The sequence below is a fragment of the Mytilus edulis genome, chromosome 1 (assembly GCF_963676685.1).
Source record: "Mytilus edulis chromosome 1, xbMytEdul2.2, whole genome shotgun sequence".
Taxonomy (NCBI): Eukaryota; Metazoa; Mollusca; class Bivalvia; order Mytilida; family Mytilidae; genus Mytilus; species Mytilus edulis.
This window is the reverse complement of record NC_092344.1, coordinates 56,967,008-56,985,852: the sequence shown is the minus strand read 5'-3', so window position 1 is coordinate 56,985,852 and position 18,845 is coordinate 56,967,008.

The window sequence follows — 18,845 nt, the reverse complement described above, 5'->3', positions numbered from 1 at the left end:
CAGTCATTAAATCTTTTACAAAATTCATTGATTACAAAAAAAAAGAAGATGTGGTATGATTGCCATGTTGAGACAAGTCTCCACAAGAGACCAAAATGACACAGAAATTAACAATTATAGGTTACCGTACGGCCTTCAACAAGGAGCAAAGCCCATACCGCATACTCACCTTCAAAAGGCCCCGAAATGACAATGTAAAACAATGCAAACGAGAAAACTAGCGGCCTTATTTATGTACAAAAAATGAACGAAAAACAAATATGTAACATATAAACAAACGACAAACACTGAATTACAGGCTCCTTACTTAAATAAATGTTCATAACATACTAAATGTATGTTCATATTGAAATTGATAGAAAACCAAAAATTGGGAACTTTGGAAATAAAGGTGGAGGGTAAAAAAACATTTTCCTGTCCCCAATAACCTATGACTTATGATACTTTTGCTGAAATTCTCCAGTCATTCTGTATTTTACAAAATTCTTCCAACAACACTTTACATACTTTAAACTACGCTCTGAATGCCCGCGATTTCGCGGGTGTGTTCTAGTTACATGTATTATTAAGTCTTTCCACTTTTCTGTGGAAAGACTTATTGTTTTTGTTCTGATTATTAGGTCTTTCCACCTTTCTGTGGAAAGACCTATTGTATTTCTTCTGATTATTATTATTTTTTTTCTTTTTTTTTTTTTCTTCCGCCTAATTTTGATATTGCGACAAATGTTTGTTTCGCAATATGTCGCTTAGATATTTCTCATATTGTATCGTACAGTTTATGCGCTTTTACATTTCACCCTGCTAAGCCGAACACTTTTCTTTGTAAGAGTTATCTCCCTATTCACTGTTTATCATCAGAGTGCATCTCCTTCGTAACAAAAAAAGATAGCGACTAAATTCTTTTTACAAATTGTTCGTTACAACCTAAGGAAAATTTGGCTTATTTGGATCGAATTGATTCGATGAAATTTTATAGGAGTTATCTACCTTTACAAAATTATTTTCTCAATATGTGTTATTAACTAATAAACCGTCAACCATATAACCCTGGAATGTATTTATTTGAGATCCCTAGGCCCTTTATTAGAAAATGGGGTCAAGGTCAAAGGTCAAGTTCAAGTTCTAAATTCGGAATTTTCCATGTTTTTGCATTTTCTCCAACCCTTGAAAAGGTATATATTAAAGAACAAGTGCAAAATGATTGCTATATAGTTATGAAGATATTTTACATTTGGTCTGATACAATTAAATAGCATCTAATAGGAGTTAGTGCCCCTGAAATGTCTTGATATGAGGTTATTTGAATATAACTTCAACTAAGTCCATTTTAATGGCATTTGACCTTGTGCAAAAGTTTGGATGACAAATGACCTTGAAAAATGACTACCGGAAGTGACCTTGAGAAAACCGGAAGTAACCTTCTTTGCAATTTTTTCGTATAAAAGTACTCAAAATCCATATATTTTGTCATATAGATACATAAACTGATTACTGAAGACTAAAAATGACTTCCAACAAACCGGAAGTGACCATGTATCTCCCATTCTAAATACAAAAGTATATAGAAACTATATATTTTTGGAATCAGTGTGAAAGAAGCTGTCATATTAGACCGGAAGTGACATTCATTTCACCGGAAGTAGCATATTATCTCCTTTATATCACTTAATAATATGATTAAACCATTATTTATCGTATCAGTATGAACAACTATCTTCTTATCAAAATTTCTTTGATATGGAAAGACCTCAATTGTTCTCTGAACAATTGGTTTTTAATTATTATTATTATTATTATTATTTTTTTTTTTTTTTTTCCGCCAACTTTTGTTCTTGCGATAAATGTTTGTTTCGCAATATGTCGCTTAGATATTTCTCATATTGTATCGTATAGGTTATGCGCTTATAAATTTCACCCTGCTAAACCGAACCATTTTCTTTGTAAGATTTATCTCCCTATTCACTGTTTATCATCAAAGCGTATCTCCTTCGTAACAAAAAAAGATAGCGAAAAAATTCTTTTTACAAATTGTTCGTTACATCCTCAGTAATTTTTGGCGTATTTGGATCGAAGCGATTCGATGAAATTTTATAGGAGTTATCTACCTTTACAAAATAAATTTGTCGGTATGTTTATTTAACTCATTAACAGATAACCATATAACCCTGGGATGTTTTTATTTGAGTCCCCTAGGTCCTAACTTAGAAAATGAGGTCAAGGTCAAAGGTCAAGGTCAAGTTCTCAATTGTGACTTTTGCTTGTTTTTGCATTTTCTCACTCACTTTGAGAGATACATATAAAAGAACAAGTGCAAAATGTCTGTTTAATTGTAATGAAGATATGCTACATTTAGTCTTATACAATTAAATGGCATCTTATAGGAGTTGTCGCCCCTGAAATGTCTTGATATCAGGTTATTTGATTATAACTTCAAGTAAGTTCATTATAAAGACATTTGACCTGAAACAAAAGGTTAAGTGACAAATGACCTTGAAAAATGGCTACCGGAAGTGACCTTGAGAAAACCGGAAGTAGCTTTTTTTGCAATTTTTTCACATAAAAGTACTCAGAATCCATATATTTTTTCATATAGATACATGAACAAATTACTGAAGACTAAAAATGACTTTCAACAAACCGGAAGTGGCCAATTATCTCCCATTCTACATACAAAAGTATATAGAAACTATATATTTTTGCAATCAGTGTGAAAGAAGCTATCATATGAGACCAGATGTGACATTCATCTCACCGGAAGTAGCATATTATCTCCCTTATATCACTCAAAAAGATAATTAAACCATTATTTATCGCAACAGTATGAAGAAACTACCTTCTTATCCAAATTTCTGTGGTGTGGAAAGACTTTCAATTGTTCTTTGAACAATTGGTTTTTAATTTATATTAAAATTATTCAGTTCTTGTTTTGTTTTTTAAAACCTATAAGTTCTGTAGCAGCAGCTGATTGATCTAAATGGTATGATCATTCATCAATAAACAGATGAATTTGTTTTCATCATTAAAAATAATTGGTGGTCAGATAAACATAAAATATTTAGTTCACTACATGTGCATTTAACTCATTTATGTCAAATTATGAAGACTGCAAACAAACTATATATATAATACATGATATATAGAGTGGACCATATATCAAATGAAACCGTCAGAAAGAGGGGGATACAATCTCTTGAGATATCAAATGTCACTCTTTTTTGTTACATCCAATTTAAATCATTAATGTCTTTTATTTTTAAGTACAGCTCTTCATAAGAATCAGGCAGAGTGCCATATACACATGATTTATGACGGTTTCAGATTTTATCTCTAAATGGCGTAGAAGAAGCAGTAACCACATACTGCTCAAAAAATAAATTTGAGTAGGAAGATATGAGTGGTTGCCATGGTAACGGACACTCTTTTTTGGGGTTGTTAAGAGTGTTAAAATCTTTCAAAAATCAGCTAAATCACTACAATTCAGAGCCTGATTATAAATAGAATCAAGCATTTTTCATTAATTATCATATGTAACATAGATACAACTTTGTTTTAGCTTCATTTTAGTTAAGATTGCATGTAATCCAAATTTGTAAATTTTTTGAAAAATTTTGCCAAAAAATGCATATTTTCAACTTTTCTGAATTTGGGATTTTTGCGAAATTATCAAATTTTCTCGGGTGATTTTCAAAAAACTGCAAATGTGTACAGCATTGTTAGCACTGTAGTTATTAAGTTTGGTCACCACTTTACCAAATTGAATAGAAAAATGCTTGGGACCTTTTTCGGTTTGATCACCATAGCAACTGATTTTTTCCTTGGAAACAGAGTTATTATTTGCAGAATATAGCAGTTTAAGAGCTTAAATGTAATGAATTGTTTCATAACCGATAAGAAAATACATAAAAGCATACGCTAACTCTTAAATCACCATCAGTAATAGTTGCTGACTTCAAAAGTTACCATGGAAACACATATTATCCATAGCAACATCTATTTTAAAATGTATCAATGGATTTATGTAAAAAAATACATATATAGAGAGTGTTTATATTCAAATTTGAATATGCATATGACAGCATGCTTTTTTTCACTCACAATCTCATCTGTTCTTTTCAGAAGATTCAACAAATGTAATATATAATGTAACATTGGGGTTGGAAGGTTGGGAAAGAGGGGTAGGTTTATTTATAAAAAAATCATACATGCAGATTCTTGAAACGATAACGTTTGGTCGTAGAGCCTGATTATGAATAGAATCAAAACTTTTTTTCAGAAATTTCATAAACATGTATAACATCGATATAACTGGGGTTTAGCTTCAGAGTTTAGTAAAGATTACAGTTTAACCCGACTGTTGATTTTTTGTAAAAATATACTAAAAAACACATATTTTCATTTTTGTTGAAATACGGAGTTTTTTGAAATTATTATTTTTTTTCGTGTGTTTTGTTCAGAAAAGTGCAAATATGTAAAGCATATAAAAAATGCAAGCATTGTAGTAACAAAATTTGAATACTACTTGACCAAAATAAATAGAATATTGCGTGTTGCTCTCTTGAATTTTATCACCATATTAACGTATTTTCCCCTTGGAAACACAGATATTATTTGTTGAATTCTGCGGTATAGGAAATTCAATGTTCTCAATTGTTTCCAAACCTTTATAAACAAGAGGATCTAAAGAGCCTGTGTCACTCACCTTGGTCTATGTAAATATTAAACAAAGGACACAGATGGATTCATGACAAAATTGTGTTCTGGTGATGGTGATGTGTTTGTAGATCTAACTTTACTAAACATTCTTGCTGCTTACAATTATCTCAATCTCTAATGAAATTGGACTAGTAGTTTCAGTGGAAATTGTTAGTGAAAATCTACAAATTTTATAAAAATTATTAGAAATTGACTATGAAGGGCAATAACTCCTTAGGGTGTCAATTGACCATTTTTGTCATGTTGACTTATTTTTTTTTATCTTACTTTGCTGTACATTATTGCTGTTTACAGTTTATCTTTATCTATAATAATATTTAAGATAATAACAAAAAACAGCAAAATTTCCTTAAAATTACCAATTCAGGGGAGGCAACCTAACAACCGGTTATACGATTCATCTGAAAATTCCAGGGCAGATAGATTTTGACCTGATCAACAATTTCACTTCTGTAAGATTTGCTCTAAAAACTTTGGTTTTTGAGTTATAACCCAAAAACTGCATTTTACCCCTATGTTCTATTTTTAGCCATGGCGGTCATCTTGGTTGGTTGGCCGAGCTATAAGACACATTTTGTAAACAAGATATCACAATGATGATTGTGGCCAAGTTTGGTTTAATTTGGCCCAGTAGTTTCAGAGGAGAAGATTTTTCTAAAAGATTACAAGGATTTACGAAAAATGGTTAAAAATTGACTAAAAAGGGCAATAACTCCTAAAGGGGTCAACTGACCATTTTGGTCATGTTGACTTATTTGTTAATCCTTACTTTGCTGAACATTATTGCTGTTTACAGTTTATCTTTATCTATAATAATATTCAAGATAAAAACCAATACAGAAAAATTTCCTTAAAATTACCAATTCAGGGACAGCAACCTAACAATGAGGTGTCTGATTCATCTGAAAATTTCAGGGTAGATTGATCTTGACCTGATAAATAATTTTACCCCATGTCAGATTTGCTCTAAATGCTTTGGGTTTTGAGTTAGAAGCCAAATACTGCATTTTACCCATATGTTCTATTTTTAGCCATGGCGGCCATCTTGATTGGTTGGCCGGGTCACGCCACACATTTTCTAAACCAGATACCACAATGATGATTATGGCCAAGTTTGGTTAAATTTGGCCGAGTAGTTTCAGAGGAGAAGAATTTTGTAAAAGTTAACGACGACGGACGACGACGCCGTACGCCGGACGCCAAGTGAAGGTAAAGCTCACGTGGCCCTTCGGGTCAGGTGAGCTAAAAATACATAGAAGCATATATATACTCTAACTCTAAACTACAATCGTAAAAAAGTATTATCACAACAGAAGTTATGGTAACAAATATCACCAACATCCTATCAAAAGATATATAGTATAATTTTATGTTAAAAATTATATATAATTAAGTTTGATAATGTTAAATTTTCTAATGGGAATATAACTGCATGCTGTGCTTTGTCTCCCTGTCAGCCATGTCTTTGCTCCTTGAGAAGACTCAACACATTTAAATATAAACACTGTGGCATTTTGGGGGGAGTAGTGGAGGTTGGGTTTTTTTTTTTGTGAATCTTTCATAGATCCTTATGAGGAAAATTGAGAGGTTTAGCTATAAAACCAGGTTTAATCTACCATTTTCTACATAAGAAAATGTCTGTACCAAGTCAGTAATATATGACAGTTTTTATCTATTCGTTTGATGTATTTAAGCTTTTGATTTTGCTATTTGCTTAGGGATTTTCCATTTAAAATTTTCCTCAGTGTTCCGTATATTTGTTATTTTACTATTTTCTAAAACGTTTGGTCAGGTTTCGTTCAGAGTTTCAATCTGGTAATCTATAATTATTCATAAAATTTTACTAACAGATGATGGACTTCATGGGGATTGCAATAGCACATTCTAACTTTTGTCAAGGTCCATATAATTTTTGAAAGTATCATAGCCAGAAATTAGTAGTGGTTTTGCTAATTAATATTCATAATATGTAAATGAGAATTGTACCACGTGATAGTAGTTTGAACTAGACTGGCTTGATAGGCTTGATATCATTAAAATCTTTAAAACACGGATATTATAAGTTGCCCGTCACAGAGTCCTTGTTTACAATCACTTTGATATTTCCGTAAAGTTGTTAGGCGGTCAAAATCAAAACAATGAACGCGAATTTAGTGAATTTTTCGTGCTTTTGTGAGTTTATTCTTCTTGAAATAGTGACATTTTAGTTTTACGTGGGAACATAGAGTTCAACGACTACATATACAAGGTTTGAACTTGCTTATTCTTTGGAAATTCAAGTTTCAAATTTCACCCCGGCAACCTGTTTTTGTAATGGCCTTGTAAGCCAATTTTCAACACGAAGTTTGCAAATTTGACGTTTCAGCCATTTTAGCCTGTATTTTACACTGCAATGTTAAAAGCCTCTCGCTTCGATTTTTAAAATAGCTCAGGAACCTGTATTTTTGCAACAACAGTCATTATGTTTCGTTTAAATGGTGTATATTGTTGTGTATATTCATTTTCTGCCCCGGCAACCTGTCTATCACTTAAATTAAAATTAAAACAGACATTTTTTCAAAATTCCCTATCATTTTAATGTAATTTCCGTGACCCGTATCCGATTTCTTTAGTATAATATTCAAATAAGCAAAGTGGCGTCTATTTCTGGATATGTAGCTCTGACAATATAATGTCCTTTACCACTGATAGGAAATTAATAAATTTTGGCAAACTTCTAATTTTTCTAGTGCAATAACACTCCCAAGTCAGGAGCCTGTATGTATGTGTTACATATTTGTTTTCGTTCAATTTTTGTAAATAAATTAGGCCATTAGGTTTTCATGTTTGAATTGTTTTACATTGTCATTTCGGGACCTTTTCATTGCTATGCGGCATGGGCTTTGTCCATTGTTGAAGGCTGCATGATAACCTACAGTTGTTAATTTCTGTGTCTTTTTGGTCTCTTGTGGAGAGTTGTCTCATTGGAAATTATACCACATCTTCTTTTTTCATATTAACAGAAATGATAAAAAATAATCTACACAAAAGTCGAAAAATATTATATGGTATGTATGACAGAAGAAAGGGCTCCAGAAAGGTTCTCCTAAGATGAAATAGTTACTTTTAGAAATTTCGTCAGTTAACCAGGCCATTTAAGGCAAACTATACAGTTCTAACCTTGTCTGGTCTGGGTTTTAAACACTTTTAAAGTATCAAACAAAGAAACGTAAAGCAAAATGGGCATAACTCGGGAACAGTTAAAGTGACGCCAACAAATTCAAACTTAATATCTGTTTTGTGTTTATCAGCATTGCGTCTATTTTTCATAACATTTGGTTGAGGCAAACTAAAATTAGAAAATGGAAACAGACTTTGAAATGACTACCGTACTGACAGACATGGGTAAAACTTATTCCCCCCAACATTGCGGCGTGGCAATAAAAGTATGTATTTTAGTTTTTGCCGTTGTACCTTGAATAGATAAAATGTGTGCAATGCGCGAGACACTGAAATTTGTTCTTTTATTTCACATGGGACGCTAAAGTCGTATATTCAACTTGTTGGGACTAGAAAACATTGATAATTACAAAGACAAATAAGATTGGTATTTACTGCGCTGTTTCTAGTGTTGCAGTTAATTGAATAATACCACGTGTGTATTTTGTCCTAAAATTAACTGTTATTAATCTTGTATTTATTCAAACATTCTCAGCTTAGTGGTTTCATTCCTAATCAAGAGGATTCCATTATACTGGACTTCTAATATCAACGATTACCAATTGACTATTATTATTTTTTAAGTCCCCACCGACTTAATATGTGTTCAATTAGTCTGTCCGTCTATCCGCCCGTCCATCACACTTCAGTTTCAGTTCAGAAATGCTTTGACTAAATGATTTTATTTTCGGTTTGTAAGCTTATTATTATGTTACAGGTCAAGTTTGTGAAATATGCGTGTGGGATAACATCTCAAACTTGTGTGTGCTCTAAGAAATTAAGAATTTCCTTACATCTGTTAAGGGCCATATTTATCTTGCCTTAGGTTTGACGGGTATTGTAATCCAATGAAGTTCATCATCTTTTAACTTTAAAAAATTGATTATCAGATTATGAACTCGAAATTAAGTCCGACAAAACGCAATTATCTTTTCAAGGATCTACTTGTATGAAACATTTGAAAAAAATTAACATACCCGCCTTTTTTCCCAACTCTCCAACCCAAATGTTACATTGTATATAACATTTATTGAATTGTCTGAAAAAACATCAGACAAGATTGCGAGTGAAGCTAAGAATAAAGTCATATTCTAATTTAAAAATAAACACCCTCAATTTATGTATTTTTTACATGAATTTCCATTTATGCAGTTTTTAAATGGATGTTGCTATGAATAATCTTTGTTTCCATGGTAACAATTGAATCAACAATACTTGATGATAGTAATTTAAAGTTTGCGTTAGCTTTTATGCATTTTCTTATTGGTTATGGAACAATTCATGACATTTAAGCATTTAAACCTCAATATTCTGCAATTAATAACTCTGTTTCCAAGGAAAAAATTGGTTGCTATGGTGAACAAACTGAAAAAGGTCCCAAGCATTTTTCTATTCAATTTGGTAAAGTAGTATTCAAACTTAATAACTACAGTGCTAACTATGCTGTACACATTTGCAGTTTTTTAAAAATCACCCGAGAAAATTTGATAATTTCGCAAAAATTCCAAATTCAGAAAAATTGAAAATATGCATTTTTGGGCAAAATTTTTCAAAAAATTTACAAATTTGGATTACATGCAATCTTAACTAAAATGAAGCTAAAACAAAGTTGTATCTATGTTACATATGATAATTAATGAAAAGTGCTTGATTCTATTTATAATCAGGCTCTGAATTGTAGTGATTTAGCTGATTTTTGAAAGATTTTACCACTCTTAACAACCCAAAAAAAGAGTGTCCGTTACCATGGCAACCACTCATATCTTCCTACTCAAATTTATTTTTTGAGCAGTATGTGGTTACTGCTTCTTCTACGCCATTTAGAGATAAAATCTGAAACCGTCATAAGTCATGTGTATATGGCACTCTGCTTGATTTTTATGAAGAGCTGTACTTAAATAAAAGACATTAATGATTTAAATTGGAACACAGACAAAAAATGTGCAAACGATTTATTCCAAGCACACCCAACGACAAGGACTTGTATGTTGGTCAGACCAATGTCAACCCATAAATTACACACTGTAAGACTTAATAGCAGTTGATAAGTATCGGACAAGAAAGAATAAAGAAAAAAATCAAATTTGTTTGGCTGAATCACCGCAATAGTTTAACAATAAATGTATGACCACGGGCTATAATCATGATAATGTAAGCAGTAAGTTTTGAAGCAGAATTATATCATACATGTATGAACAGATATGACATATATGTGGGGAAATGTCTATATTGCATTTTTACAAATGAAAAACATGAAGACCATCTGTTTATTACAGGTAATTTACACATATGGTCACATTTGCACCTGAAAATTTACTATGGGTGTAGACAAACTGGTGCATGACCAACTAAAAATGTTTAAATCCATCAGGTTTAATAATGTAACAAAAAAGAGTGACATTTGATATCTCAAGAGATTGTATCCCCCTCTTTCTGACGGTTTCATTTGATATATGGTCCACTCTATCATGTATTATATATATAGTTTGTTTGCAGTCTTCATAATTTGACATAAATGAGTTAAATGCACATGTAGTGAATTAAATATTTTATGTTTATCTGACCACCAATTATTTTTAATGATGAAAACAAATTCATCTGTTTATTGATGAATGATACCATTTAATTAGATCAATCAGCTGCTGCTACAGAACTTATTAGTTTTAAAAAAACAAAACAAGAACTGAATAATTTTAATATAAATAATAATAAAAATTATATGTTATTTTATTTAGTTCATATTATGTTGTATTGTATACTTTGTTTTGTAATTAAAATGATTATTCTGCAAAGAAATGGGCAATAAATTAAATGCTGCATCTGGATATAATACATTGTAGACACAAGAGACTACAGATTTCATATTCTAAAATTTTGAAATATTTCTGGAATCACAGGTTTAAAGATGAATTGCAGTCTTCAGAGGGTTTAGTTTTAATTTCTGAATGTTGATTTAAAATTCTGAAGAAATTAATTGCACAATTAAAGAATTAAGTATTATGTAGTCTGTGGAGAGTCAATCATCACATGTTTAAGTATACCTCTATTTTCTTCCCAAAAAAACCTGTTTAAGTATTACTATTTAAATTTCCACCACTAATTTTTTAAAACCTAGCTATATAGATTAAGAACAGTGAAATTGTGATCGCAAACAGTTAAATTTTACTACCTTATATCATGTGTATAAAACCTTGAATTTTACAGCAAAATTTACTCCCACTACTGGGAAAAATCTGTTACGAAAGTATCGGTTGATAATATAAAGCCTTCATTTTAACATTTTTTCAGCAAATATGGATTTTAGACATAAATGTTTGCATCAAAGGCAAAAATTAACCTTCTATGCTATTTAAAAGAAGGAAAAAGTTCATTTTTTCCAATTTTACAAAAAATAAGATATAATCGATATCTAAACCTATATGTTTAAAATTTTGGTATACTAAACTTCAAAATCACAATTTGTGACGAAACTATAAATTTGCTACTTATAGACAAGTGATTTTTTTTATTACTAATTTCAGTAGATCCCTGGGCTGGTGTTTGGATCTAGAATTTTAAAAGCTGGATCTAGCAAACCAACATTTATAATAATACAATGAAAGACTATGCATGAACCATATATTGTTGTCGTCGTAATCCGGCGTCATCGTCCACGTCGTCCAAAGACACTTAGTTTCCAGACAATAGCTTTAGTTAAGTCTATGATCTCTATGAAATTAAAACACAAGGTTTGACAGCACAAAAGGAAGGTTGGGATTGATTTTGGGGGTTATGGTTCTAGCAGTTTAGGAATTAAACGCCTTAAAAGGGATCCAAATAGGCATTTTTCTAGTTTCCAGAAAGTAACTTGTATGCAAGTGTATGGATCTTTCTGAAATTGTACCACAAGGTTCTATACAAATAAAGGAAGGTTGAGATTGATTTATGGGTTTATGGCCCTATAAACTGGTTAGGAATGAGGGGCCAAAAACAATACTTGTCTTATACTTTGATTTCAACAAAAAATCAAGATATGGGGTATCAACCTTTGTTTTGTACTACTTTTGGATATATGCTATAGATAAGATGTCTTCAAAAACCCTACATCCGGTAAAATCCAACATGGCGGATATAGTACTACAATAAGCTTTGTTTTAGGAAGGGTCATTAAAATGTGTTTTAATGTATTGCTACTATCATTACACTGGACAGGAACCTTTCTTTTGTGTCTCCCATGGATACAATATATAAGACATATCTTTTTAAAAACCTTACTTCCGGTAAATTTTAGAATGGCGGTTATAGAAATATCAATTTTCTATTTTAATATTCATGTTTTTCAAAATGTAAAGAAAATGTTTTTTGTTGGTTTTTTTTTGCTTGTCATTAAACTATTGGCTTCTAGTTATCCTCAAAACCACTAATTTTTTTCTAATGTAAATTTTTAAATCACACTTCCGGTATTAAAAAAAACCCAATATGGTGGAAATTTCAAAAATGAGTCCTCAATACATATCTTTGATTTAGAGTTTTAGATAGATTGGTTAAAACAAAATAAAATTACTGAAGTACTCAAACATTTTTCAAATTATTACTATTTGGCTGAAAATACATGTTTATTCACAGTCACCACATGTAAACAAAACGGTGCACGAGAGACCCGATTTTCCACATTAACAACGACCGCGACATCCTCTGTATCTGTATCTGTATGAATGCGTTGTCAATACCAATTCTGGCTGTAATATAACGGTTTGAGAGAGTGCCGCCGATTTATTGACAAGCAGTAAGAGCAGATTTGACGCTCTATACGCTTGATGTGCATACTACAGTGTCGTCTTGCTGATTCGACGCGATCACTGTCTTTACAGAGAATGAGTTTCAGTATTGTGGTGTTTTGCTTAGTAGAATGTCAAAACACTTAGAGTGATTCTTTACTTGCTTTTCCACAATATTTGTTGCGTGGTATTCTTCGAACTTCTTTGCAGTTATTTTTCTCTTAGGACGTGCTTTTTGGAGAAAATTCGTTTGGTTCAATAGGGGAATCAGCGACTAAACCACTTTGTACATAAATATCAACTTCTAGCTTGTTCGTCTTGCAATTGTCTAGAGGTCTTGTAGTTCCTTTTTGGCAAGCATTTTGGAGACACACCCGTCCTCTCTTGACTTGTAACCTATGGTGATAAATCTTGCCGCTTGACGTTGTATTCTTTCTAGCTTATTTATGTTTGTTACCATGTTGGGGTCCCATACTATGGCTCCACATTCCATCGTTGATGAACGAGAGAGATGTAAGCTGTTTTTTGCAATCTTGTGGGCAGTATTTCAAGTTTCTTCTTTGAGAGCCTAGTGTTGAATTTACTTTCTTTGCCACGTTTAATATGTGGGTGGTCCATTTGAGGTCTTCCGAAAATTGTAGGCATAGGTATGGGTTAGGGAGCTACCATTTAATTTTTATGGGGGGGGGGGGGGGGGAGGGCTAGGATGAAAAATTTTGTCCTGCATTTTTTTTTAGCTGTAATCTCTGTCCTGCCTTTTTATTTTTCACTCTGTTCGGTCCTGCCTTTTTTTTTTAGTTTATCCAGACTTTTTTTTACTTAAATTGTCGTCCTGACTTCTTTTTTTTGCAAGTGTCTCATCCTGCCTTTTTTTTTACTCAAAACTCCTGTCCTGCCTATTTTTTCAAATTTCATCCTAGTCCCCCCCCCCCCCCCCCCCATAAAAATCAAATGGTAGCTCCCTTATGCTTGACTTGTTGTAGTATGTGTCCATTTAAACTATAGATTTTATGGCTTTTGTTTCTGATGCTTAGGATGTAGCATGTTTTGACATGAAACCGCATTCCAAAGTACATCCACAATGTACAAGCTTCTGACAAAATGATGAGGCCTTAGAAAGAGTTATTTAAAAGTTATCCTCTCTGTCCCTTCGCCATTCATAAGCGCTTGAGCTGGGTATCATAAGAGTCAATTCCAAGCTCGTCCCCCTAAACACCTGCCTTAGTATATTGCACGTTTTACCCTCAATTAGTCTTCCCTTTTGCGCAAATAGTTATTTTCTTGATTCGTTAACCATGTTTTCCCCATCTGATAAGTTTGTGTGCTTTTACAGTTAAGCCACGGTGATTTAGGCTGATCAATCATCATTCTTTATGTCAAAGTCACATCTTCAAATGCCATCAATGTCTCCCACACAGTCTTATTTTCCTTTTCAAGCAATCAGAGAACCGTATCACAACTGGTAAATACATGGAGCACAATAAGTGTGTGTAATCACTCATTGCTAGGTGCATTTGTAAATATATTTATCCAAAGCTTTTTGCCCTCCCAAACACAATCCATAGTTCGTCTACCCCTGTCACGGAATAGCAAAACAATAACGACTATTCGAATCATGACTCGTGCAAGTTCGTGGTTCATTGCATCAAACACATGCACCATGATTATATTGTCAGCCTCGTAATGTGAACATGGTGATAAACTTGAAATACATCTCGAGATAGATAAGATAGAATATTCTGAGCATTTGTTATAAGAAGCAAGAGCTACATTTAGGGGTAACGGAATACACTGACGAATCAAGAGTCAAAACAAAATTACGACAATAAGAAAGAACTTTTAAGTTTTCATTCACAACAGCTTGCTCGATAGATTTTGAGGGAAAGGCAGTTGTAGCAACAATTACTCAGGATGTTCTGTGCTATCCATCACATGGTGATGTTTCAAGCTTAGCATCATGTTCACGTAAAGAGGCTGACACTTGAATCAAGATGCATGTGTCTGATGCAGTGAAACACAGACTTAACTGAGTCATGACTCGAACATTCGATACTGATGTTGCTGTCATTGCGGTTTCGCTTTTCAGTGACCTAGGGGCAGACGAATTTTGGCTTCCATTTGGAAGTGGGAAAAGCTTCAGATATATATCTATCCATGACCTTTCAAATACACTAAGCATTGAGATATTACACGTTTGCTGGAAAAGGAACTGCGTTGGTGACATGGATGGTGTTTAATGATGTGACTCTATCATTTAGAATGATGATTGATCAGCCAACATCATCAGATTTGGATTTGACAATGTCATTGATAGAACGATACGTGGTTTTGTTGTACGATCGAACAAACTTATCAGATGGGGTTAACGAAGCAAGAAAAAATGTGTTTTTGGAAGAGGAAATACTTATTGAGGCTATTCCAACGACTAGGTCTTTTTCAGCAAGTAAAACGTGCAATATACCATGGCGGGTGTGAATGAGTAACAAGCTTGGTATTGGTTCCTTTTCTAACTAGTCCATCCCTTATGAATGGCGAAGGCGAAAATATTAGCCATTGCACCCTTTTCAACAACTCTTTTGTGAGGCCTCTTAATCTTATCAGGAGCTTGTACATTATAGATGTTTGAAACAATACCACGATCTTTGTAAATTTGGAAAATTAGCTCTCCTATTGTGAGTAAACATGTATATGCGGCCATAAATAAGTCATTCTAAAGATGTTTAACAACTTTAGTGATTTTATTTTGTTTTAATCAATCTATCCAAAACTCTACATCGAATATATGGATTGAGGATTCATCTTTGTAATTTTCGCCATATTGATTTTTTACCGGAAGTGTTAATTTTGTATTGAATCATATGCAATTGAATAGAATTAGTGGTTTTGAGGATGACTTAAAGCCAAAAACTTAATGACAACCCCCAAAAAAATTATTTTATTTACAGTTTGAAAAAAGTTGAATATAAAAATGAAAAATTATCAATATTTCTATGTCCGCCATATTGGATATTACCGGAAGTAAGGGTTTTAAAGACATATGTCTTATACATTGTATCCATGAAAAGCACCAAAGAAAGGTTTCTGTTCAATATAATGATAGTAGCAATACTTTAAAACACATTTCAATTATCCTTCCTAAAAATAGGTTTATTGTAGTACTATATCCGCCATGTTTGATTTTTACCGGAAGTAGGGTTTTTGAAGACATCTTATCTATATCATATATCCAAAAATAGTACAAAACAAAGGTTTGTACCAAATATTATGATAGTAGCATGTCAATAACACCTTTTCACATACTAGCCTTCGATATTGGGCTAATTTAAGTATGATGTCCACCATTTTGGATTTTACCGGAAGTGAGGCATTTTTTTCAAATGCCTTCCTATCTGAAATGAAAGAGAATAGTTGAGGAAGGTCTATGCCAAATTTCATGCTTGTAGCAGGATGTGCACAATTTTTCACAAAGTACTATGTATTTAACCATGTATTTAGATTTTGGATATTGGACCATAAAAGATAAATGTCCAATTTAAAAAAAAATAAGTTCTTTAATAGACCACATTCATTCTGTGTCAGAAACCTATGCTGTGTCACATTCCAAATTCAGAGCTGTATCAAGCTTAAATGTTGTGTCCTGGGATACTTAGCTGCCCAAACTGTTCAGGGTTCAACTTCTGGGGTTGTATGAACCTGCGCCCTGGAACATTTTATTAAATTTTATTATACTTAATTTGTTTGGTTGTTTATTCTTTGAGCAAATTTTAATTCATTTAAAAATATAGGACAACAGAGTTGGTGTATGTGGGTTCGATTCCCACCCTAAGCATTCATTTATATCAGCTGGTGCAAAGCGGGCAGTTTAGCTTAGTGGCCCCACACTGACTCTGTTGTTCCAATGTAAAAAAAAACACTTTCTATTTTTGTTTTCTTATCAAAGACAATGAAAATCAAAATCATGGTATACCTTTGAAAATTATACTAAAGAAAGTGAGATTTATACTCGGGTTGCATTCCCATAGGTTTCATTATACAGCTATAGGAAGCTATTATTAACTATGAAAATACAATGACTTTCAATAGGTATATTATATACATAATATACAAGGCATATTACTTTGAAGTACACAAAATGAAGTATGTGGGTTACATCAATTGCAATTCAAGCTGCTGCCACATTACTTGGATGCAATATACATATCTGACTCCAAAAGTACCCTGTATATGTCCTTGTACATTGTATCATAGATCAAATTTATTCATGGATTGTTTTACAATAGTATTTTTTGTGGTCCTTTTTAGCTTGCCGTTCCGTGTGAGCAAAGCTTTACCAACCTCATCATTACAAATTAATACTCATGACCATGATGACCAAAAGAAAGAAATACGAACCAAAAAGCAAATTAGCTTTAAAAAAGAAAGAGTGCCACAAAACTAGAGGCTCTCAAGAGCCTGTGTCACTCACCTAACTCTACTTGGGTTTTTGAAAAACAGATATTAATCATGACAGGTACTTAAATAATGATTGAGACCAAATTTGGTTGCATTCCATTCTGTGGTTCTCTTAAAGAAGATTTCCCTATGTTAAACTAAGTCCCCCGCTGGCGGCCATCTTTGATGATGGATCGGCTACAAAGTAACCACACTTGGTCAGCACCTCATAAGGAACAGTCATGCTATGTTTGGTTTCATTCCATTCAGTGGTTCTCTAAAAGTAGACATTTTTATGTATTTCCCATAAGGTCCTATGTTAAACTAAGCCCCCCGCTGGCGGCCATCTTGGATGATGGATTGGCTACAAAGTAACAACATTTGGTCAGCACATCATAAGGAACATTCATGCTATGTTCGTTTTCATTCCATTCAGTGGTTCTCTAAAAGAAGACATTTATATGTATTTCCCATAGGGTCCCATGTTAAACTAAGTCCCGCGCTGGCAACCATCTTGGATGATGGATTGGCTACAAAGTAACCAAACTTGGTTAGCACCTCATAAGGAACATTCATGCTCTGTTTGGTTTCATCCCATTCAGCGGTTCTCTAAAAGAAGACATTTGTATGTATTTCCCATAGGGTCCTATGTTAAACTAAGTCCCCCGCTGGCGGCCATCTTGGATGATGGATCGGCTACAAAGTGACAACACTTGGTCAGCACCTCATAAGGAACATTCATGCAATGTTTGGTTTAATTCCATTTAGTGGTTCTCTAGAAGAAGTTCAAAATGTAAAAAGTTAACGACGACGGACGCCAAGTGATGAGAAAAGCTCACTTGGCCCTTCGGGCCAGGTGAGCTAAAAATCAGCTACAAACCAAACAACAAAAAATTACATAAAACTGAATCTTAAGTGATACATGAAATTGATGTAAAAAAACACTAAAAGAAAAAAATCAAGAAATTAGAATACATTTATACTGCTGAGCAGTGTCCTATCCCATACATTTCAAGTATAATCCCAGATAATAGACCTCAACACATAAGACTCAAATTATTCAAATAACAATTGCTGCTTTTTTCAATGGATTTTTTTCTTCAAATAAGAATTCTATTAAATGAACCCTACTTTATCAAAAATATGTTTTTTCAAATAAAAAACAAATATTTGATGCCAAAACCTGGACTAGTAGAACAGAGAAATGAATAGACCTGAACTGATCTGAAAATTTAAGGTCAGACTTATTTAAACTTCAATAACTTTTTTAGTATTCAATGTATTTTCTTCAACTGTAGATTTTGTAAAATGAAAAACAGATTAAAATTTAATCATGAAAAATATGTTTTGGGAACCAAAACTCTGACCTGAATGGTGAATTAAAAAATTGACCTGAAATTTCACTAATAAATTCCATTCATTTATTTTCTCTAGTAATTTCCTTGAAATCTAGATTTTGTCAAAAGCATTAATTGAATATACTATCAAAAAAAGATTTGATCGGAAATTTTCTGGTCAATACAGGTATAATATTTTAATTGGCAGTGGCTATTTTACCGGCTCTGATTAAAATATTTCAATTCAAGCCGGCAAAATGGCCTTTTTATCTAGAAAAGGCTGTTTTACCAGCAACATAGTTAATTTGTTATTTTGAAGGGTCTTTGTATGAAAGAGTGAAATTTAATATTTACTTTTGAAAAGTACTATGACAGTGTGCATGGTCGAAGGGCTGATCCCGAAATCAAG